This window comes from Mobula birostris, chromosome 1 (assembly GCF_030028105.1).
Source record: "Mobula birostris isolate sMobBir1 chromosome 1, sMobBir1.hap1, whole genome shotgun sequence".
Lineage (NCBI taxonomy): Eukaryota > Metazoa > Chordata > Chondrichthyes > Myliobatiformes > Myliobatidae > Mobula > Mobula birostris.
The window spans coordinates 7642176-7668129 of NC_092370.1; the positions used below are offsets into that span (position 1 = coordinate 7642176).

General features: G+C 44.9%; 1 protein-coding gene across 2 annotated transcripts in view; it reads right to left on the reverse strand.

The window, feature by feature from the left end:
- The window catches only part of LOC140194776 (collagen alpha-1(XV) chain-like), a 333668-nt gene that overhangs the window by 215501 nt on the left and 92213 nt on the right, over positions 1 to 25954 (reverse strand). The window lies entirely within an intron of this gene.

A 25954-nucleotide genomic window follows, 5' to 3' on the forward strand; every position in this document is an offset into this window, starting at 1 on the left:
TGCATACTGTTGTGGGGGAAAGAAAGTTGCTGCCGCTCCTCGTGCCGCATCAGGCGGCAAAGCGCAAGAATTTACTTTGCCATTGCTTCAGCATTTCGTATGAGGCTGAGTTGGTAGCTCAACACTCAAACCAGTGCAGATGGAAAGCATGGCCGGGTTTGAACCCAGGACCACTCGTCTCAAAGTCCACATCACTGGCTGGCTCGGTGACGGCAAGACCTGACTCACCCAAAGCCAGTTCCAGGTAGATTTTCACCAGGATGCTGCCTGGATTAGAGAGTAAATCTTGTGAGAGTCGGTTGAGTGAGCTAGGGCTTTCCTCTTTGGAGAGGAGGAGGTTGAGAGGTGACTTGATAGAGGTGTACAAGATGATAGGATGGGGTGGATAGTCAGATACTTTTTCCCAGGGTGGAAATGCCCAATATGAGGGGGCATCACTTAAGATGGTTGGAGGATGGTTTAGAGAGTTGTCAGACGTAGGTCTTTTCACACAGGGAGTGGTGAGTGTGTGGAACACGCATTTAAGAGACTCTTAGACACGGATAGAGAAATGGAGGGTTATGAGGGAGGGAAGGGTTGGATTGATCTTAGAGTAGGTTAACATCGTGGGTCGAAGGGTTTCCACTGTGCTATAATGTTCTATCTTCCACAGAATGTGCAGTGCTGTTTCATTTTCGCATCCATAGATAATGCATTAATTTGCGTTTTATTGAAGAGAGAAATAGTTTGCTTTCTGCATTATTATTGTAGAGATAAATATGGATTAGGAGAACTGGCTTGCCCACGGAAGGCAAAGAGTGGTTGTAGACGGGTCATATTCTGCATGGAGGTCAGTCACCAGTGCAGTGCCTCAGGAATCTGTTCTAGGACCTTTACTCTTCGTGATTTTTATAAATGACCTGGATGAGGAAGTGGAGGGATGGGTTAGTAAGTTTTCTGATGACACAAAGGTTGGAGTTGTGGATAGTGTGAAGGGTTGTCAGAGGTCACAGCAGGACATTGCAAAACTGGGCTGAGAAGTGGCAGATGGAGTTCAACCCAGATAAGTGTGAAGTGGTACATTTTGGTAGGTCAAATATGATGGCAGAATATAGTATTAATGGTAAGACTCTTGGCAGTATGGAGGATCAGAGGGATCTTGGGGTCCGAGTCCATAGGACACTCAAAATAGCTGTGCAGGTTGACTCTGTGGTTAAGAAGGTGTACGGTGTATTCGCATTCATCAATCGTGGAATTGAATTTAGGAGCAGAGAGGTAATGTTGCAGCTATATAGGACCCTGGTCAGACCACACTTGGAGTACTGTGCTCAGTTCTGGTCGCCTCACTACAGGAAGGATGTGGAAGCCATAGAAAGGGTGCAGAGGAGACTTACATGGATGTTGCCTGGATTGGGGGGCATGCCTTATGAGAATAGGTTGAGTGAACTCTGCCTTTTCTCCTTGGAGTGACGGAGGATGAGAGGTGACCTGATAGAGGTGTATAAGATGATGAGAGGCATTGATCGTGTGGATAGTCAGGGGCTTTTTCCCAGGGCTGAAATGGTTGCTACAAGAGGACACAGATTTAAGGTGCTGGGGAGTAGGTACAGAGGAGATGTCAGGGGTAAATTTTTTACTCAGAGAGTGGTGAGTGCGTGGAATGGGCTGCCGGCAACGGTGGTGGAGACGGATACGATGGGGTCTTTAAGAGATTTTTGGATGGGTACATGGAGCTTAGAAAAATAGAGGGCTATGGGTAAGCACGAGGAAATCTGCAGATACTGGAAATACAAGCAACACACACAAAATGCTGGTGAACACAGCAGGCCAGACAGCATCTATAGGAAGAGGTACAGTCGATGTTTTGGGCCGAGACCCTTCGTCAGGACTAACTGAAAGAAGAGATAGTAAGAGATTTGAAAGTGGGAGGGGGAGGGGGAGATCGGAAATAATAGGAGATGACAGGAGGGGGAGGGATAGAGCCAAGAGCTGGGAACTTGATTGACAAAAGGGATACAAGGCTGGAAATGGGAGAGGATCATGGGATGGGAAGCCTGGGGAGAAAGAGATGGGCAGGGGAGCACCAGAGGAAGATGGAGAACAGGCAAGGAGTTATTGTGAGAGGGACAGAGAGGGAAAAGACAGAGAGAGAGAAAAAAAAGGAAAAAAATAATAAATTAATAAATATATAAATAAGGGATGGGGCAAGAAGGGGAAGAGGGGCATTAAACGAAGTTAGAGATGTCAATGTTCATGCCATCAGGTTGGAGGTTACCCAGACGGAATATAAGGTGTTGTTCTTCCAACCTGAGTGTGGCTTCATCTTTACAGTAGAGGAGGCCGTGGATAGATATGTCAGAATGGGAATGGGACGTGGAATTAAAATGTGTGGCCACTGGGAGATCCTGCTTTCTCTGGCGGACAGAGCGTAGGTGTTCAGCGAAGCGGTCTCCCAGTCTGTGTCGGGTCTCGCCAATATATAGAAGGCCGCACTGGGAGCACCGGACGCAGTATATCACCCCAGCCGACTCAGTCCTTCCAGGTGAGGTGTGTGGGGCTCTTGGTAAGCCTAGTAATTTCTAAGGTAGGGACATGTTCGGCACAACTTTGTGGGCTGAAGGGCCTGTATTGTGCTGTAGGTTTTCTATATTTCTATCTCTCCAGTGACGTACCCTGGGACTTCTTTTAAGTGAGGAAATAAGTTTGAACGCTGTTTCTCTGGAACAACAACTGGCTGAGTGGGAACCGAGGAACTGTGAAGGGTATAGATAAGGCAAAAGCAAACACACACACACACACACACACACACACACACACACACACAAGATTATTCAAAATATTATTGAAATATTAAATGCACAACATAAAGGCAGACATCCCACCTCTCCTGGAAGTTTCGGGAGTCTCCCGCAAATTGATGGTGCTTCCTCCCTGAAATGAGTTTTTGCTGGGTGGGATGTCTGTAAAGGGGAACCTGAAGGGTAATGTCTTCACTCAGAGGGTGGTGAGAGTGGCACAAACTGCCAGAAGACGTGGTGGATTTGGGTTCAATTTCAACATTTAAGAGGAATTTGGATCGGTACATGGATGGGAGGGGTTTGGAGGGCTTTGGTCCGGGAGCAGGCTGATGGGACTTGTTAACAATAATAGTCTAGTTTGGGCTAGATGGGCCAAAGGGCCAGGTTTCCATGCTGCAGTTCCCATTACTGACGTTATCAGCATTAGTGGAGCATTTGCAGTGACTCATCCCGTCAGCCAGTTCGTACCCCAGACCCAGCTACAAAGATGAGCTGGGTCCAAGGAGAAAGCTTCTCTGCTGATTAACACTGCAGTCCCAGGTCTGGGAGTGGGATAGCCATCCCCCGAGCTGTCCCTGATTCCGATAGAGCGTGCAGAGGTTCGAGTACTGCTTGGTAGGGCTGCCAGCCCCCCTCTCCCAGGGCCTGTTCTGACAGCCACTCCCACTTCCATGACCCCTCTGCCAACTTTCAAAGGCCTCACAGTGAGCCTGCTGCATTCTGTTGCTAGGCACCAAAAACATCCATTGTGAAACCTGGCGCCACGGGGAAGCCTTCCAGCACTCTGGAGAGAGGAGTGGAAAAGAAACGGCGGAGGGAAACTATGGAAAAATTCAACTAAAACCAGATCCCAAACATCAGATGTTACTGCAGAAGTCAAGGGCTAAACACAGGACATCAGAAAGACAAAAAAAAGGTTACTGGAAAAGGGAGCTCAGGCAGTAACAGTGAAAAGGTAGAGTTGATTCTGAATTAAGGAGCACAATAACAAGACTGTTACCACTTCCACTTTAGTTCAGTGGGTTCTAGTCTGACTAATAAAGCCAGCGTATGGGCTGCAAGCTTCACCTTAGGAACCTGTGTCAGTTGTTGCATATGTTTAGTTTTTCATAAATTCTGATTATTTTCCTGTAAATGCCTGCAAGAAAATGAATATCAAGTGGCATATGGTGACACATACTGTATGCACTTTGATAATAAATTGACTTTCAAGATCTTTTCCATCGGTCGTGCTGGGCTTCTGAGTGAGTGGACTCGAGTTCCGGAGTATTTGTAAAACAAGTATAACAGCCATTTCTGTTCAAGTTATCAAAGGATCTTTCAGGAAGGGGTGGTTCCTTCACGCTGTGTCTGTTCCAGTAGCAAACTACCGACGATTACAACATTCTGCATGAAAGGAAATTACTTCTTTCCCAACTACCTTGATAGTTTACTCTTCTAAGATCAACCTCTCTAGCAAGTGAACTAAATAAAGGTTTTCAGCTACCCTGAAAACCCCGTCACCCTGATCCCTGACACCCCTCTATTAAATTCATCCCACAAGTTCAAAGGAGAGGGTGGAACTACAGGATAATTTCTCCCTGAAAGGGGCAATAATTAGGAAGAAGGCATGTAATTAGGAATTTGTGGTGATTCAGTAATTTGCCAAAGACTCTCACAGATTTCTACAGCTGTACCGTGGCGAGCATTCTGACTGATTATATCACTGTCTGGTATGGGGCTGGGGGTGAGGGGGCACTGCACAGGACCGAAATAAGCCGCTGAAAGTTCAATCTCAGCCAGCTCCATCATGGGCACTACCCTCCCCAGCATCCAGGACATTTTCAAAAAGTGATGCCTCAAAAAAGCAGTGTCCACCATCACCCGGGACACACCCTCTTCTCATTGCTACCATCAGGGAGGAGGTACAGGAGCCTGAAGACACACACTCAACATTTCAGGAACAGCTTCTTCCCCTCTGCCGTCAGATTTCTGAATGGACAATGAACCCATGAACACTACCTTACTATTTTTGCTCCTTTTGTACTATATATTTCATTTATTTATTATATATATTTTTTTCTTGTAGTTAAATTTTTCTATGCTTGCTTATAATTTTAATATAATCACATATGCATGTAGTTGTTCAGTGATTTTCCAGTAATTCTAGTGGGCTGAAGGGCCTGTACTGTGCTGTACTATTCTATGTTCTATTTTCTACGTAAGCTTCTAAGATGCTATGCAGCAGGTATTACGCCACATGAATCTGGCTATTTATATCTTCGAACATTGAATATAGAATATTACACCACAGTGCAGGCCCCTCTGGGCCCCACACTAAGGTCAATCTAATTTGAAGAGATTTGGCATGTCAACAAATACACTCACAAACTTCTATAGTTGTATTGCGGAGAGCATTCTGACAGGCTGCATCACTGTCTGGTATGGAGGGGCTACTGCACAGGACCGAAAGAAGCTGCAGAAGGTTGGAAATCTAGTCAGCCCCATCTTGGGTACTAGCCTGCAAAGTACCCAGGACATCTTCAGGGAGCGATGTCTCAGAAAGGCAGCGTCCATTATTAAGGACCTCCAGCACCCAGGGCATGTCCTTTTCTCACTGTTACCATCAGGGAGGAGGTACAAAAGCCTGAAGGCACACACTCAGTGATTCAGAAACAGCTTCTTCCCCTCTGCCATCCGATTCCTGAATGGACATTGAACCCTTGGACACTACCTCACTTTTTAAAAAATATATTATTTCTGTTTTTTTGCATGTTTTTTAATCCATTCAATATACATATACAGTAACTGATTTATTTATTATTTTTTTCTCTCTGCTGGATTATGTATTGCATTGAACTGCTGCTGCTAAGTTAAATTTCACATCACATGACAGTGATAATAAAGCTGATTCGGATGTTTTCCTCCTACATAGCCCTCCGTTTCTCTATCATCCATGTGCCTATCTAATGTCCCTGATATATCTGTGTCTACCACTGTCCTGGCAGGACATTCTACACATCTGCATACTCAGTGTAAAAAACTTACCTCTGACATCCCCCCAAATACTTTCCTCAAAGACCTTTAAGTTGTAGCCCCTGACATCTCCTCTGTACCTACTTCCAAGCATCCTAAAACTATGCCCTCTTGTGCTAGCCATTTCTGCCCTGGGGAAAAGTCTCCGGTTGTCCACTCTTCTGCCTCTTTGTGATGAAATTTGTTGTTTTGTGGCAGCAGTGCAGTGCAATATATAATAAAAACTGAATTACAGAAAGTACGTGTATATATAAAAGGTTAGATTAAGTAAGTAGAGCAAAAAGAGTGAAAATTGTAGTGAGGTGGTGCTCACATTTGTCTTTGTTCATTCAGGACTATTCATGGAAAGGAGTGTGTACCACTAAGAAAGGAGGGCACTCGGCCCATCCTGTCCATGCTAGGAAAACAATGCAGTTGTTACATTCATTCAGTCTCAATACTCTCGAGCTGCAGCTTTGAAGTAGCCTGATACAATTTTGCAACAGCAGGGTACTTTCAAAACTTGGATCACTGAAGGCTGTTTGATGGCTGCGGCAGGGCTTGAGTGCTAACACCTCCTACAAACCGAAACCCAGCGACATAGGCGACAACAAGGCTTCACTCCAAGATGAATGACAATCAAACCTGAAGTAAGAACTATGAACTAATAAAAAAAACTGTAAATTACAGTAAGAAGTAACTTCTTACCTCTTGTATTAAAAAAGTTAAATTAAATAAGTAGAGCAAGAAGAGAAAGAAAAGGTAGTGAAGTGTGTTCATGGGTTCAATGTTCATTCAGAAATCAGATGGCAGAGGGGAAGAAGCTGTTCCTGAATCGCTGAGTGTGTGCCTTTGGGCTTCTGTACCTCCTCCCTGATGGTAAAAATGAGAAGAGGGCATATGCTCGATGATAGATGCCTCCCTTTTGAGGCATTGCTTCTTGAAAATGTCCTGGATGCTGGGGAGGCTAGTGCCCATGATGGAGCTGACTGAGTTCACGACTTTCAGCAGCTTATTTCGATCCTGTGCAGTGCCCCCCTGCCGTACCAATGAAGAATAAAAAGTAAGTCACCTCAAACCATCTAACTTGGGGTGGGGGGGGGTCATCACTCATTACTACCCTGGCTTCATTATATAGTCTGATATATGACCTCATACAGCACAGTTGTCTTCGGTTAAGGATGAAAGGCAAGACTTTTAAGGGGAACCTGAGGGGGATCTTCTTCACGCAGGGGATGGTGTGAGTGTGGAACGATCGGTCAGCGGAGGTGGTGGATGGGGGTTCAACAGTAATTGAAGAGAAATTTGGATAAGAACATGGATGGGAAGGGTAGGGGAGGCTGTGGTTGGGGTGCATACCCAGGAGGGAGATGGGCCAAAATCTGTTCCCGTGCTGAAATGCTCTGTGATTGTATGAAAGGACACATTTCTCTGTACGAGTGTGATAAATAAAGCTAAATCTTGCAATATCCTTCCTAGACCTTGCTTCTGTCGAGACCCTTCTTCAGAACTGGAAAGAAAGAGGATAAATGACATAATAGGAAGGTAGAGGGAGGGGGAAGGAGGATACCCTGAGGGCGATAGGTGAAGCCAGGTGGGTGGGGAAGGTAAAGGGTTGGAGAGGAAGGAATCTGAAAGGAGAGGAGAGTGGACAGTAGGAGAAAGGGACGGAGGAGGAGACCTGTACTGTGGTCTCGTCCTTTAAACTCCCCTGTGATACTCCAGATATTGACTAAACATGGGGGCATTAATGTCATGTCACAACATATGTTCTGCCATACTATATGTCAGTAATAATGAGCCTGACTCTGATCTCACTGGGCTTGGTGACATCTGTGCCGTGAAATTAATTATTTTGTGGCAGCAGTACAGTGCCAGGTGTAAAATATACTGTAAGTTACAATAAGAAATAACTATTGCTGGAGGAAGTCAGCAAGTTAGGCAGTATCTAAAAAGCACCCCCCCCCACCTTTCTTCTTCCACTCCCCATTCTGGCCTTTTCACCCACTGATCACTTCCCCTGGGTCCCCTCCTCCTTCCCTTTCTCCTACTGTCCACTCTCCTCTCCGATTAGATTCCTTCATCTCCAGCCCTTTACCCTTCCCACCCACCTGGCTTTCCCCTTTGCCTTCTAGCTTGCCCTCCTTCCCTTTGTCCCCACCTTTTCATTCTGGCATCTTCCCCCTTCTTCGTCAGTCCGGAAAAAGCGTCTCAGTCCAAAACGTTGACTGTTTATTCATTTCCATAGATGCTGCCTGACCCGCTGAGTTCCTCCAGCATTTTGCATGTGTTGCTCTGGATTTCCAGCATCTGCAGAATCTCTTGTGTTTATTATATATCATTGGTGGTGGGGTGGAGACATCGCTCTTACAAAGGAAGTGTAAGTGGGTCACCCTTGGGCAAGGTGTAGCACCTTCTCAACTCCCCCCCCCCCGATCAGGGTCACGTGAAGCCATGGCAGCAGGTGATGGATGGTCATCTGAACAGCTGGTATATACCAGGTTATGTGACCACCTAAGCCAGGCGAGACAATCTCTGAAGAGCATTGATAAAGGCTGGGATCACCCGTCTTGTAAAGACACTGCCCAGAAGAAGGCAATGGCAAACCACTTCTGCAGAAAAATTTGCCAAGAACAATCATGGTCATAGGAAGAGCATGATCACCCACGTCATACGCCATGGGACGTAACAGAGGAAAGAAAGGGTAAATGCTTGCCGGCTGTTTCTCCTCTGGCTGGATGAGAATTGAACTCCAAGTCACAGGTTAAGGGTGAAATACTTACAAGGAATCTGAGGGGACTGCTTGTTGTTACTGAAACAAAGGAACAACATTAACTATCCTACACAGCGATGCAAAAAATCTCCACGAGGACCCCCAGCTATCTCCTCCCTTTCTTCCCATGACTTTCTGGGAATGATATCATCCAGCTCCAGGGATTTATCCACCCTTGCACTTGGGAGAGGAATAAACAGTCGACACGTTTTGGGCTGAGACCTTCAACAGGAGTGAAAAGGAGTGAGTGGATGGCCAGAAGCCAGAGGAGGCAGAAGGGAGATTTTATTCTTGGGAAGAAAGGGAATGGTCGGGATCCCCACTACCCTCACTGGCCCACGTCACAGATCATCTGCTATGTGGACCACATCGTTACTACAGGAATTGCCTTGATGAAATACTTGAGTGTGAAGTCAGTGAACTGACTGACACTTGATCCATTCACGTGACTTGGTTAATCCTGCTCGCTCAACTGTATCTGTCTGACATTTTCTGAGATGATTGGAGGAGAGACTCGCAGAATGCACACACAGTTTCTGCTGGAGGACAGGTGACTTGGTTAAGGTATGCAAGGTGATAAGAGGCAGAGATCGAGTGGACAGCCAGAGGCTTTTTTCCCAGGGCGGAAATGGCGGCATAATTTTAAGCTGATTGGAGGGAAGTGTAAGGGGGTGGGGGTGTCAGATGTGGGTTTTTTTATGAAGTGTTATGGGTACATGAACTGCCATGAGTGGAAGATACATTGGGGACATTTAAGACACTCTTAGATAGGCACATGGATGATAGAAAAATGGAGGGTCATGTGCGAGGGAAGGGTTAGATTGATCTCGGAATAGGCTAAGAGGTCAGCACAGCATCATGGGCTGAAGGGCCTGTACTATGTTGCAGTGTTCTACATTCCATGAATTTGAATTGTTGTTAGGTTAACACAGACTCTATGTTGTGGCCGTTACTGAGAGTTGGATGTCTCAGTGGCAGGAATAGCTGCTGTATGTACCGGGGTTTAGATATTTCAAAAGGGACAGGGAGGGAGGCAAAAGAGTTGGGGGAGTGGCATTGCTAATTAGGGGGAGTGTCACAGTTATAGAAAAGAAGGACATCATAGAGGGATGGGTCTACTGAGTCAGAAACAGGAAGGGGGCAATATCTCTACTGGGTGTCTTTTATAGACCACCCAATCGTAACAGAGACATCGAAGAGCAGATAGGGAGGCAGATTCTGGAGCAGTGCAATAATAATAGGGTTGTTGTGATGGGAGATTTTAACTTTCCTGATATTGACTGGCATCTCCCTAGTGTGAGGAGTTTAGATGGGGTGGAGTTTGTTAGGTGTGTTCAGGAAGGTTTCCTGATGCAATATGTAGATAAGCCAACTAGAGGAGAGGCTGTACTTGATCTGGTATTAGGAAATGAACCTGGTCAGGAATCAGATCTCTCAATGGGAGAGCATTTTGGAGGTAGTGATCACAACTCTATCTCCTATGGAGAGGGATAGGAGCAGACAATTTTGGAAAACATTTAGTTGGGGTAGGAGGAAATAGGATGCTATTAGGCAGGAACTTGGGAGCATAAATTGGGAGCAGATGTTCTCAGAGAAATGCACGGCAGAAATGTGGCAAATGTTCAGGGAGCATTTCCATGGAGTTCTGCATAGGCATGTTCCATTGAGGCAGGGAAGGATGGTAGAGTTAAAGAACCATGGAGTACAAAGGGTGTAGAAAATCTAGTTAAGAAGGAACTAGGTACTGTCAGAGCCCTAGAAAATTACAAGGGTGCCAGGAAGGAGCTTACGAATGAAGTTAGGAGAGCCAGAAGAGGCCATGAGAAGGTTTTGGCAAGCAGGATTAAAGAAAACCCCAAGGCATTCTACAAGTATGTGAAAAACAAGAGGATGAGCCATGTGAGAATAGGACCAATCAGGAGTGAGAGTGGAAACATATGCATGGAGTTGGAGGAGGTAGCAGAGGTACCTAATGAATACTTCGCTTCAGTATTCACCAGGGAAAAAGACCTTGACAATTGTGGGGATGACTTACAGCAGACTGAAACACTTGAACATATAGACATTAAGAAAGAGGATGTTCTGGAACTGTTGAAAGGTATTAAGTTAAATAAGTTGCCGGAACCGGAAAGAGATTTACCCTAGACTACTGTGAGAGGTGAGGGAGGAGATTGCTGAGCCTCTGGCAATGATCTTTGCATCATCAATAGGGATGGGAGAAGTACCAGAACATTGAAGGGTTGCAAATGTTGCTCCCTTGTTCTGGAAATGGTGTAGAGATAACCCAAGAAATTATAGAGCAGTGAGTCTGAGTTCAGTGGTAGACAAGTCATTGGAGAAAATCCTGAGTGGAGGATTTATGAGCACTTGGAGAGACATAATCTGATTAGTGATAGTCAGCATGGCTTTGTCAAGTGCAGGCCATGCCTTAGGAGCCTGATTGAATTCTTTAAGGATGTAACAAAACACATTGATAAAGGAAAAGCAGTGGATGTAGTGTACATGGATTTCAGTAAGGCATTTGATAAAGTTCCCCATGCAAGGCTCATTCAGAAAGTAATGAGGCATGGGATCCAAGGAGACCTTGCTTTGTGGATCCAGAATTGGCTTGCCGACAGAAGGCAAAGTGTGGTTGTAGATGGTTCATATTCTGCACGGATGTCGATGACCAGTGTTCAGTGTTTCGCAGATATCTGATCTGGGACCCCTCCTCTTTGTGATTTTTATAAATGACCTGGATGAAGAAGTAGAAGGCTGGCAAATTTTCTGATGACACAAAGGTTGGGGGTGTTGTGGATAGTCTGGAGGGTTGTCAGAGGTTACAGCAGGACATTGATAGGATGCAGAACTGGCAGATGGACTTTGACCCAAATAAGTGTGAAGTGGTTCATTTTGGTAGGTCAAGTTTGAAGGCAGAATATAATATCAATGGTAAGGCTCTTGGCAGCGTGGAAGATCAGCGAGATCCTGGGGTCCGTGTCCACTCAAAGCTGTTGTGTAGGTTGACAGTGTTGTTAAGAAGGCGTGTGGTGTGATGACCTTCATCAACCGTAGGACTGAGTTCAAGAGCCGTGAGATAATGTTATAGCTATATAAGACCTTGGTCAGATCGCAATTGGAGTACTGTGTTCAGTTTTGGTCACCTCATTAGAGGAAGGATGTGGATACTATAGAGAGAGTGTAGAGGAGATTTACAAGGATGTTGCCTGGATTGGAGGGAGTACCTTATGAGAACAGGTTGAGTGAATTTGGCCTTTTGTCCTTGGAGCAGCAGAGGATGAGAGGTGACCTGATGGAGGTGTATAAAACAATGAGAGGCATTGATCATGTGGATAGCCAGCGGCTTTTTTCCCAGGGCTGAAATGGCTAACACAATGGGGCATAGTTTTAAGGTGCTTGGAAGTAGGTACAAGGGGGATGTCAGATAATTTTTTCGCACAGAGTGGTGGGTGCGTGGAATGCACTGCCGGCCACGGTGGTGGAGGCGAATACAATTGGGTCTTTTAAGAGACTATCAGAGCTTAGAAAAATAGAGGGCTATGTGGTAGGGAAATTCTTGGCAGTTTCTAGAGTAGGCTATGTGGTCGGCACAACATTGTGGGCCGAAGGGCCTGTAAGCTGCTGCAGATTTCTATGTTCTATATTCTTCGGTCTCATTCTGGCCTCCCATGAACTCCTGGTCACCCTGCTTTCAGCTTCAGAGGGTCTGAGAACGATGAAGCTGGTGAGTCACTGCAGCTTGGTGACGTTACCTCCCCAGAGCTGCCCCGTTCTGTGGTCTCACACTGCAGTTGGCCAGCCCTGATGCACGACTGCACTTCACCAAACAACAGCAAAGCTGCACATATGCTCTTTTCTTAAAATGCATCTCCGAAATGGTTCAGAGAAACTGCTGTGTCCATTTAGTCACAATCAGAGTCAGGTTATCAGGTCTGATATCACCAGCACACTTACATACATACATAAATAAATAAATACACATATAGATATATATGTGGCAGGGCTGAGGGACAGCACAAAGGTGCTGCTCGTGTCTGCACAAGAACAGGCGCTGACCACAAGAGCAATAGAAACAGGACTCCATCACACCAGACAAGACTCAAGATGCAGACTGAGCAAGCAATCTGCTGAAACCATCCAGCACACGTTAGCAGGGTGCAAGATGCAGGCAGGGACACCATACACTGAACGGCACACCCCAGTTGCAGCAATTGTGTAGGGGAACATCTGCACGGAGTCTGGATTGGACACTCCCAAGTCCGAATGGGAAACACATGGGAAGGTCGTGGAGAACGACTGAGCTGAGATCCTGTGGGACTTCCAAATACCGACTGATAAGCAGGTACTGGCCAACCAACCAGACGTAGTAACACTGGACAAGGAACAGAGGAAAGCAATAGTAATAGGTGTGGCAATCCCAAACGACAGGAACATCAGGAAGAGAGAACGTGAGAAGCTGGAGAAATCCCGGGGCTTGAGAGAGCAGATAGAGAGGATGTGGAAGGTTAAAGCCAGAGTAATCCTGGTGGTGATAGGAGCACTTGGAGCTGTGACACCTGGACTGGGAGAGTGGCTCTAACAAATCCCGGGAACAATATCTGAGATCTCGGTAGAGAAGAGCACACGACTAGGAACAGCAAGGACACTGTGCTGAACCCTCGAGCTCCCAGGCCTCTGGTAGAGGACCCGAGATTGAGGGAAAAATACACACACACACACCACCCATAAGGGGGGAGAGAAAGATATATATACACATATAACTTTATTTATTTATTGAGATGCAGCAGGGAATCGGCCCTCTGAGCTACGCCAGCAGGCAATTCCCGACTTAATCCCATGAGTTGGTGTCACGCGCGTCATGGGAGGTCCGCTGGTCAATCGGTCCATCTTTGGACTGTGGGAGGAAACTGGAGCACCCGGAGGAAAGCCACACGGTCACGGGGAGAGCGTACGAACTCTTCACAGACAGCAGCGGGAATTAAACCCACCTGTAGTGCGAAGTGTAGCGCTGACATGCGTGCGTTGTGAAATTTGTTGTTTGCAGAAGCAGTACATTGCAATATATAGTAATTAAAGACTATAAATTACAACAAGGAGTATATTTTAAAACATTAAGTATGTAGTGCAAAAAGAGAAGGAAAAATACTGTGTTCATGGATTCAGTGTCCATTCAGAAATCTGATAGCAAAGGGGAAGAAACTGTTCTTGAAATGTTTGTTTGGAAATAATGATTATCAATATTTCGGATTCAGATTTATTTATCACATATACATGCTCAACACAGCGTGCTCACAACGTTCCTCAGAACAACACCACAGTTAACAGCACATTCAAAACAGCATGTACAAGGTAGTAGTTACACTTTCTAGGTCCTCTGGGCACCCTTACTTGTTATATGCTGTGGGAGTCTAAGACCAGGGGACACATAGAGGGGTGTCCTTTTCGAACGGAGATGAGGAAGAATTTTTTTCGTCAGAGAGTGGGGAATCTGTGGAATTCTTTGCCACAGCTGGCTGTGGAGGCCAAGTCATTGGGTATATTTAAGGCAGAGGTTGACAGATTCCTAATTAGTCAGGGCATTAAGGGATACAGGAAGAAGGCAGGAGATTGAGGCTGAGAGGGAAAATGGATCAGCCATGATTGAATAGCAGAGCAGACTTGATGGGTCAAATGGCCTAATTCTGCTCCTATATCTTGTGGTCTTAAAAACAGAGGTGACAAAGGGTGCACTGGGGCTTCCTGTGGCATCAAAAACACAAAATAATTCTTCAAGTCATAATCCCGGAAATATACAACACGGGAACAGGCCCTTCGCCCATCTAGTCCATGTTAAACCACTTAAACTGTCGAGTCCCATTGACCTGCACCTGGACCATAGCCCTCCATACCCCTCCCATCCATGAACCTATTCAAACTTCTCTTCAACGTTGAAATCGAGCTTGCATGCGCGCTGGCAGCTCATTCCACACTCCCACCACCCTCTGAGTGAAGGAGTTTCCCCTCATGTTCCCCTTAAACTTTTCACCTTTCACCTTTAACCCATGACTTCTAGTTGTAGTCTCATCCAACCTCAGTGGAAATAACTTGTTTGCATTTACCCTACCCTTGGACTGTGTTGGTTGTGAACACAAATGACACATTTCACAGTGTTTTGATGTTTCAATATACGTCAGTCAAATAAAGTTAATCTTCAGAATTTCTATGTGGAACTGACAGGTATTACCCTTAAATTCTACAACTCAGTAGTACTTTTTATTATTTTATTTATTATTTGCAGAATTTGTCCTCTTTTACGCATTGAACGTTTACAAGTCTTTGTTAAGTGTGGTTTTCCATAAATTGAATTGTAGTTTTCCTTTCTTGTAAATGTCTGCAAGAAAATGAATCTCAAGGTAGCATAAAGAAGTTTCCCGTCAAGTTCCTCTGAAAGATCTCACCTTTCATCCTTAACCTTTGACTTCTAGCTCTAGCCTCATCCAAACTGAGGGAAAAAATCTGACTTTCTTTCACTCTATCTATACCTCTCCTAAACAGGTACTTGATATTCTCTATCAAATCTCCCCACATTTTACAGTGCCACAGATGGCTGTGGAGGCCAAGTTATTGGGTATATTTAAAACAGAGATTGATAGGTTCTTGACTGGGTGTCAAAGGTTACAGGGAGAAGGCACAAGAACGTGGGATGGGAACAAGTGCGCCACAATAGATGGTGGAGTGATTGTGGAGAAGGATGTTGTTCAGCCTACGTACAAGGCCAGGAATCAAAAGACTGAGCATGGTGGCACTAATGTTCTAAACTGTGTATATTTCAATGCAAGGAGTATTGCAGGAAAGGCAGAACAGCTCAGGACACGGATCAGCAAATGGAATTCTGACAATGTTTATTTATTTATTTTTTGAGATATAGAGTGGAGTCGCCCTTACCAGCTCTTTGAGCTGCACCACCCAGCAATCCTCCAGTTTATTCCCAGCCTAATCACAGGACAATTTACAATAGCTGATTAACCTACCAACCAGGACTGTGGGAGGAAACCGGGGCACCCGGAGGAAACCCACACAGTCACGGTGAGAACGTACAAACTCCTTACAGACAGCGGTGGGAATTGAACCCGGGTCGCTGCTACTGTAAAGCGTTGTGCTGACCACTACACTACCATGCTGCCCACTAGCTGGGAGTGAGACTTGGCTGTGGGAGGGGCAGAACTGGAAACTCAATGTCCCAGGGTTTCGCTGTTTTAGGATGGGAGGGATTAAAGGGAGAGGGGTGGCGTTACTAGTCAGGAAAATGTCATGGCAGTATTCAGTCAGGACAGACTGGAGAACTCATTTACTGAGCCTTTATGGGTAGAACTGAGGAAAAAGAAAGGCATGACCAGGTTAGTGGGATTATATTACAGACTACCCAACAGTCTGTGGAATTTAGAGGAGTAAATTTGTACAGATACTGTTGCAGGAAACATAAAGTTGGTATAGGAGGTGATTTTAACTTTCCACATATTGACTGGGACTCCCATACTGTAAAAGGACTGAATGGGATAGAGTTTGTCAAATGTGTTCAGGAAAGTTTCCTTAATCCGTATATTGAAGTCCCAACAAGAGAGTGTGTGATATTTGATCTGGGAATGAGGCAGGGCAGGAGACAAAGGTTTGTGCAGAGCAGCACTTTGCATCCAGTAATCACAAGGCCATTATTTTTGAGGTAATTATGGAAAAGGACAGGTCTGGTCCTTGGATTGAGATTCTAAATTGGAGACAGACCAATTTTGATGTTATCAGGAAGGATCTGGGAAGTGTGGATTGGGACAGGATGTTTTCTAGCAAAGGCATACTTGGTAAATGGGAGGCCTTCAAAATTGAAAATTTGAGACTACATTGTTTGTATGTACTTATCAGAATAAAAGGCAAGGATAACAGAGGGGAGACTTTGATAGAAGTATACAAAATTATAAGGTTATAGATATGGTAAATGCAAGCAAGTTGAGTGAGACTACAACTAGAGGTCATAGGTTAAGGGTGAAAGGCGAAATGTTTGAGAGGAACATGAGGGGAAACTTGTTCACCAAGAGGGTGGTGAGAGTGTGGAACAATCTGCCAGAGGAAGTGGTGGATACAGGTTCAATTTCAACATTCCTGAGAAATTTGGATGGATACCTGGATGGAAGGGGTATGGTGGGCTATGGTCCCGGGGCAGGTCAATGGGAGTAGGCAGGTTAAAAGGTTTGGCACAGCCTAGATGGGCCAAAGGGCCTGTTTCTGTGTTGTGTTGTTCTATGACTCTGTAAAAAAAAGTGAGGTTTAGCAGGATGACAAATCAGCCTTGAGGGAATGGCGGAGCAGACTCGAGACTCGATGGGCTGAATGCCTAATTCTACTTCTATTTCTCATGGGCATTTATCATGACATACTCTGATAATAAACTACTTCGAACTTTTGAACACTGAGGTCCTGAATCCATGGCCGCGCCCCCCCCCCATCTCCCTGCTCTCAGACCTCTCTCCCAGTGTAATAGCAACCTCCCCCTCCTCTTACTGAACTCCAGACCCATTGCTGTGAATATGTCAGGACCATCTTTGAATATATGCTTGCAGTGTTATTCTGCCTAGTCCTAATGACCCACATCAGGACCAAAGCCCTCCATATCCCTGCCATTCATGTACTTATCCAAGTTCCTCTTATGTATTGAAATCAAATCCGCATCTACCACTTCCACTGGCAGTTCATTCCACGCTCACCACCCTCTGAGTCAAAGAGTTTCTTCTCATGTTCCCCTTAAACATTTCACCTTTCACCCTTACTCCATGACCTCTAGTTGTAGTCCCACTCAACCTCAGTGAAAAAAACCTGCTTGCATTTGCCCTGTCTATACCTCTCATAATTCTGTACACCTCTACCAATCGTCCCCTTATTTGCCTATGCTCTGACTATTAAAGTCCTATCCAGTTCAAACTTTTCCTAAACTCAGAACTTCAAGTCCCGGCAACATCCCTGTAAATTTTCCCTGCACTCTTTCAATCTTATTAATATCTTTCCTGTATGTAGGTGACCAGAACTGCACGCAATGCTCCAACTTCGTCCTCACCAACATCTGATACAACTTCAATATAACATTCCAACTCCTGCACTTAATACTTTGAATTATGAAGGCCAACGTGCTAAAAGCTCTCTTTCTGTCCCTGCCTACCTGTGACAGCAATTTCAAGGAATTATGGATCTGTGTTCCCAAATTCCTCTGTTGTACCACACTCCCCAGTGGCCTGCTGTGCCGTGTAACTCCTCCCAATGTGCAAGTCTCACACCTATCTGCATTAAATTCCATTTGCCAGTTTTCATCCCATTTTTCCAGCTGGTCCAGATCCTGCTGCAAGCTTTGATAGTCTTTCTTGCTGTCCACTACACCCACAACTGTGGTGTCATCCCCTCTCATACACTCTCTTTCTACAAAATGTTGGGAGAGTATTAAATCTGACGTGGCAATACTTGTGTTAACCGAGAGGACGAGGTCTGAAGCAGGAACTGTAGTCTGTCTTTATCTTCTACTGCCCTCTGCTGCCTCAGTGCATCAGGCACTTTAAGACCAAACACGATATGTAGATTCTGGAAATCAAAATTCTGGAGGAGCTCAGCTGGGCCAGACAGCATCTATGGAAAAAGTGAATGTCAACTGTTTACTCTTTTCCACAGATGTTGCCTGACCTGCTGAGTGCTTCCAACATTTTGTGTGTGCCACTTTAAGATCAAACTCAACCACAATGTCATCAGTGATTGGCTGTGGATTCAGACTGCATTTCTTAGTCACTGTGCTTGAATAAACACAAATTCATCACCGTTTGGAAAAACAGGATCACTGGTTACAGATGAAAGATCTGGATGCAGAAAGTGGCACCCATGCCATTCTGCCTCAAATAACAGCAACACCTGCACGTACCTCGAAGGAAAATGCCAAGGTCCAGCTTTTAACACAGTTTAACCAGGGTTAGGTTCCTGATTTACATCTACCTGATTTTAACCCGGTCCATCCTGGTTTGGCACACCTGCTTGACTTTATCCAATACATTCTGGTTTGAAACACCTGCCTGATTTTAACCCACTCCATCCTGATGTGAGACACCTGTCTGATTTTAACCCACTCCATCCTGATGTGAGACACCTGTCTGATTTTAACCCACTCCATCCTGGTGTGAGACACCTGTCTGATTTTAACCCACTCCATCCTGGTAAGAGACACCTGTCTGATTTTAACCCACTCCATCCTGGTGTGAGACACCTGTCTGATTTTAACCCACTCCATCCTGGTGTGAGACACCTGTCTGATTTTAACACACTCCATCCTGGTGTGGAACACCTGATTTTAACCCACTCCATCCTGGTGTGAGACACCTGTCTGATTTTAACACACTCCATCCTGGTGTGGAACACCTGATTTTAACCCACTCCATCCTGGTGTGGGACACCTGTCTGATTTTAACCCACTCGATCCTGGTATGAGACACCTGTCTGATTTTAACTCACTCCATCCTCATGTGAGACACCTGTCTGATTTTAACCCACTCCATCCTGGTATGAGACACCTGTCTGATTTTAACCCACTCCATCCTGGTGTGAGACACCTAACATGTTTTAACCCACTCTATCCTGGAGTGGGGGACACGTCTGATTTTAAGACCATAAGACATAAGAGAAGAATTAGGCCATCTGGCCCATGGAGTCTGTACCACCATTCAATCATGGCTGATGCTTTTTTTCCTTCCTCAGCCCCACTCCCTGACCTCTCCCCGTAATCTTTGAAACTGTGTCCAATCAAGAACCCATCAAGCTCTGCATTAAACACACCCAACGACTTGGCCTCCACTGCTGCCTGTAGTAATAAATTCCACAATTCACCATCTTCTGGCCGAAAGAAATTTCTTTGCATCTCTATTTTAAATGGACACCCCTCTATCCTGAGGTTGTGCCCTCTTGCCCGAGACTCTCCTACCATAGGAAACATCCTTTCCACATCTACTCTGTCCAAGCCTTTCATCATTTGAAAGGTTTCAATGAGATCCCCCCTCATCCTACTGAACTCCAGCAAGTACAGACCCAGACCCACCAAATGTTCCTCGTATGACAACACTTTCATTCCCATAATCATCCTTGTGATCCTCCTCTGAACCCTCTCCAATGCCAGCACATCTTTTCTAAGATGAGGAGCACAAAACTGTTTACAATACTCAAGGTGAGGCCCCACCAATGCCTTATAGAGCCTCAGCATTACATCCCTGCTCTTGTATTCTAGACCTCTTGAAATGAATGCAAACATGACATTTGCCTTCCTCACCACCGACTCAACCTGCAAATTAACCTTCAGGGTGCTCTGCACAAGGACTCCCAAGTCCCCTTGCATTGAGATCTTTGGATTTTCTCCCCATTTAGAAAATAGTCTGCACATTTATTTCTACCACCAAAGTGCATGACCATGCATTTTCCAACATTGTATTTCCTTTGTCACTTTCTTGCCCACTCTCCTAATCTGTCTAAGTCCTTCTGCATCCTACCTGTTTCCTCAACACTACCTGCCCCTCCACCAATCTTGATAACATCTGCAAACTTGGCAACGAAGCCAACTATTCCATAATCTAAGTCATTTATATACAGCATAAAAAGAAGTGGTCCCAACACCGACCCCTGCGGAACACCACTAGTCACTGGCAGCCAACCAGAAAAAGGCCCTTTTATTCCCACTTGCTGCCTCCTACCAATCAGCCAATGCTTGAAACATGTTTGTAACTTTCCTGTAACCACGGGCTCTTAACTTGGTAAGCAGCCTTATGTGTGGCACCTTCTTAAAGACCTTCTGAAAGTCCAAATATACAACATCCACCGCATCCCCTTTATCTATCCCACTTGTAATCTCCTCAAAGAATTCCAACAGGTTCATTAGGCAGGATTTTCCCTGAAGGAAACCATGTTGACTTTGTCCTAACTTGTCTTGTGTCACCAAGTACTCCATTACCTCATCCTTAACAATTGACTCTAGCATCTTCCCAACCACTGAGGTCAGGCTATCTGGTCTATAATTTTCTTTCCTCTGCCTTCCTCCTTTCTTAAAGAGTGGGGTGATACCTGTATTTGCAATTTTCCAGTCCAATGATTTTTGGAAGATCATTTCTAATGCCACCACAATCTCTAACGCTACCTCCTTCAGAACCCTAGGGTGCAGTTCATCTGGTCCTGGTGACTCATGTACCTTTAGGTCTTTCAGCTTTTTGAACACCTTCTCCCTTGTAATATTAACAGCACACGCTTCTCTTCCCTCACACCCTTCAACATCTGGCACACTGCTCATGTCTTCCACGGTGAAGACAGATGCAAGATACTCATTTAGTTCATCTACCATTTCCTCATCCCCCTACTTTATTTCTCCAGCCTTTTATTCTAGCAGTTCTATATCCACTCTCATCTTGCTTTAATTTTTTTACTTACTTGAAAAACTTTTACTATCTACTTTTGATATTGTTTGCTAGCTTGCTTTCATATTTCATCTTTTCTCTCTTAATGATTCTTGTAGTTGCTCTCTGTAGGTTTTTAAAAACTTCGCAATCCTCTGTCTTCCTGCTCATTTTTGCTTCTTTATATGCCCTCTCTTTTGCTTTTGCATTAGCATTGACTTCCCTCATCAGCCACAGTTGTATTATTTTGCCATTTGAGTATTTCTCTGTTTTTGGAATACATCTATCCTGCATCTTCCTCATTTTCCCCAGAAACTCGCTCTATTGCTGCTGTATTGTATTCCCGGCCAGCATCTCCTTCCAATTTGCTTTGGCCAACCACTGCCATTTCCTTTACTCCACTGAAGTACTGCTATGTCAGACTTTACTTTTTCCCTATCAAATTTCAATTTGAACTCAGTCATATTATGTTCACTCTATCCTGGTGTGAGACACCTGTCTGATGTTAACCCACTCCATCCTGGTGTGAGACACCCGTCTGATTTTAACCCACTCCATCCTGGTGAGGGACACCTGTCTGATTTTAACCCACTCCATCCTGGTGTGAGACACCTGTCTGATTTTAACCCACTCCATCCTGGTGTGGGACACCTGTCTGATTTTAACCCACTCCATCCTGGTGTGAGACACCCGTCTGATTTTAACCCACTCCATCCTGGAGAGGGACACCTGTCTGATTTTAACCCACTCCATCCTGGTGTGAGACACCCGTCTGATTTTAACACACTCTATCCTGGTGTGGGACACCTGTCTGATTTTAACCCACTCTATCCTGGTGAAGGACACCTGTCTGATTTTAACCCACTCTAACCTGGTGAAGGACACCTGTCTGATTTTAACCCACTCCATCCTGGTGTGGAACACCTATCTGATTTTAACCCGCTCTATCCTGGTGTGGGACACCTGTCTGATTTTAACCCACTCTATCCTGGTGTGGAACACCTATCTGATTTTAAGCTGACCTGTACTGGACCAAAGTCCTCATGTATCTGTACACAAGGCCTGGGACTCATTTTAACTCAACACAAACGGAGTCAGGGTCCGATTTATAGAAAGCGGTTTTAAACCACTTCATTCCTAGTTCATCTTCAACACAACTTGAGGGAGACTCTTACTGGTTTTCCAATATGTTGTCAATGGAACTGATCCTAGCATAACATGATGGGCTTGCACTGGGTTGTACTGTTGTATGTAGCCATGATTTATTTGAGGTGACACACGACACACTCTCACTGTGGTTCGTTAAAGTAATCCTTGAGCTACATCACACTAAGTCACCACTTCCGCATTGCTTCCTGATCTCGTTTTATCATTCTCCCATGGACCCTGATCCTAGAATCGCATCCTTTCCCTAACATCCACACTTTCTAAACTCCTTACTCCGTGAGGCTGGAGGAACTGCTTTGAGATGAAGGTGACATCAGTGCTGTGTCCCACGGCGTCCGTTGTCATGGCTGCTGACTGGAGAGGGAGTGGTGAAGGACTGTATATCTGATCAGTTCAGAGTCATGTCCAGATCTGATTATCTTTCAGAACTGAGTGTCTAAAATGCATAAACCGACAAAGCTTGTTTCTGTTCCAAAAGCCTTGTGCATCCCCTCCCTTATATCCCAGTCTAACACTCCGCTGGAGGGACTCAGTGAGTCAAGAGCGTCTGTGGGAGGGAGATATTGTCGATGATTTGGGTTGAGACTCCGCATCTGGAATGACGATTCCCTTCCTCCCACACATTCCATCTGAGTTCCACCAGCAGATTTTTAGTTGCTCTTTATTCCAGCCACCGCCGTCTCTTGTGTCCTCTGAGTCTAATGTTGGTCTTGGCCTTAAGTTATGACGATTCGTGTTGTCATGACTGATAAAAGAGTTCAATATGAGGGAAAGACATCCCGTGGAAAAGTATATCCGCTGACAACATGGGATTCAATGGGAAAATAGGCTTCACATTAGAAGAAATTGCAATATAGGTGTTACTAGATTATTAGACATAGGAGCAGAATTTGGCCCACCCATTATGGCTGATTTATTTTCCTTCTCAGCGCCATTCTCCTGCCTTCTCCACATAACTTTAGACACCCTTATTATTCAAGAACCTATCAACATCCACTTTAAATATACCCGACGATTTGGCCTCCACAGCCATCGGTGGCAAAGAATTCCACAGATTCACCAACCTTTGGCTAAAGAAATTTCTCCTCTTCTCTGTTCTAAAAGGCATGGACCTCTATTCTGAGGGTGTACCTTCTGGGGTCCTAGAGTTCCCCACGGTTGGAAACATCCTCTCCACATCCACTCTACCGAGGCCTTTCAATATTTGATAGGTTTCAATGAGATCCCCCTCATTCTCTAAACTCCAGATAATACAGACCACCTATCATCTATGTACCTATCCAAATTTCTCTTAAACATTGAAATCAAGCTCATACGCACCACTAGAACTGGCTGCTCGTTCCACACTCTCACCACCCTCTGAGTGAAGAAGTTTCCCCTCATGTTCCCCTCAAACATTTCACCTTTCACCCTTAACCCATGACCTCTAGTTGTCATCTCACCTAGAGGGTGAGCTTTGCCAAACCGTAAACTGAGATCTATTCTGCTCTCCCAGTCACCTTTAAAAGATTGTAGGCCCTCAGCCAACCCTATCAATCTAGAAGAGATTAGTTTATCGTCATAACCACCAGGGTGCAATGAAATTCCTTGTTTCCATGAAGCTCGCAGTATGAGCAAAGTTGGAAGCGACTGACATGGTGAGGGAAGCAGTGAACACAGCCAGGGGTGGAGGACCTTCAGTGATGCCACGAACACCAGTGGTGTAACAGGCAAAAAGAGAGAGTGTGTACCAGATCAATGAAGATTTTGAGTCACGGAGAACTGCAACACAGAAACAGGATCTTCGGCCCTTTTAGTCTGCGCTGACCTGGTGCCTACTTTCCTCCCACTGACCTACACGGTGGACGGTAGGGCACTGAGGGGTGCGGTGGAACAAAGGGGACCTGGGAATACAGGTCCATCATTTGTTGAAAAACGGCATTGCAGGTAGAGAGGGTTGTAAGGAAAGCTTCTGGGCACATTGGCCTTCAGAAATCAAAGTACTGAGCACAGGAGATGAGATGATACATTGAAGTTGTATAAGATGTTGGCGAGACGTAATTTGGAGTATTGTGTGCAGTTTTGGTCACCTACCTACGGGAAAGATGTAAACAAGGTTGAAAGAGTACAGAGAAAATTTAGGAGGATGTTGCTGGGACTGGAGGACCTGAGTTATAAGGAAAGATTGAATAGGTTAAGACTTGTTTCCTAGAACATAGGAGATTGAGTGGAGATTTGATGGATATGAGGGGTATAGATAGGGTAAATGCAACCAGGCTTTTTCCACTGAGGTTGGATGGGACTACAACTAGATGTTATGGGTTAATGGTGAACTGTGAGAAGTTTAAGGAGAACGTGAGGGGAAACTTCTTCACTCAGAGGGTCGAATGAGCTGCCAGTACAAGTGGTGCATGCGAGCTCGATTTCAATGTTTAAGAGAAGTTTGGATAGGTATATGGATAGTAGGAGTATGGAGGGCGATGGTTCTGGTGCAGGTTGATGGGAGTAGGCAGTTTAAATGGTTTAGCATGAACTAGATGGGATGAAGGGCCTGTATCTGTGGTCTACTTTTCTATGACTCTATGCCCTGCCCCTGGACCATAGCCCTCGATACACCTCTCATCAATGTACCTATCCAATCTTCTCCTCAATATTGAAATCGAACCTGCACCACGTCTGCCAGCAGCTCGCTCCATTCACACCAAAGGCTTCAAAGTACATTCTTTCTCAAAGTATGTACAAATTAAACAACCTCGAGATTTGTCTGTTTACAGGCAGCCACAAAACAAGAAACCCGAAAGAATCCAAATTAAAAAAAAATGTGCAGAGAAAGAGAAAAAAAAAGCACAAATCATGCAAATAGAAGCAAGCAACAGAATCCCTAACCAAACGGTGTCCATAGGCCTGAATCCCCAGAGCGGCTGGAGTAGGCTGAAAGCCTCAGTCTCAGTTCATCATACTAGCAGGACAAGTTGCCATGAAGCTCAGAGACACAAAACGCAGCAGCCGGGCAATCTTCCAGCCTCAGCACCCTCTGTGGGAAGAAGTTAAAAGTACCCTCTCAGGTTCCCCTAAATATTTCAGCTTTAATATAAATATGTGAATGAGAATAATGGTTTACTGTCACTGAGATATGTCATGGAATTTGTTGCTTTATGGCAGAAAATATACAGATATCTATATCTCAGTCTTATACACAGTTCTGTAGGAAAAGTAAGTATTATTTGAAATGAAAATACATCAATCTGAAATATTAACTCTGTATTCCCAGTAGTTCTTTGTTTATTTTAGACTGCCAGTTTTCTGAAGGCTTCTTTACTTTATAAAGATTAAAGATCAGCTTTACTTTTTACATCAGAACATACATGAAACGTTGACATGAAACTTTACTACAGTGAAGTAGCATTCATCATCAGAGATCCTCACCACCCAGGCCATGCTCTTTTCTCACTGCTGCCGTCAGGTAGAAGGTACAGGAGCCTCAGGACCGACACCACCAGATTCAAGAATAGTTACTACCCCCCAGCCAGCAGACTTTCGGACAAAAGGAGATAGCTGCATTCATTTTTAGACTCTTGTTACGTTGTTATTTCATGCTTGCTATTTATTGCTTTTTATTTATATCTGCATTTGCACAGTTTGTTTACAGTTAACAGTTCCCATTGTCTATAGTTACTGTCTTCTATAGATCTGCTAAGTGTGCCTGCAGGAAAAGAATCTCATGTATGTACTCTGATAATAAATTCTACTTTGAACTTTGAAAAGCACTGTTGTGTCAAATCAAGTCAGCAAGGATAATGCTGAGCAACCCACAAATGTTACTATGCCTCCAGCGC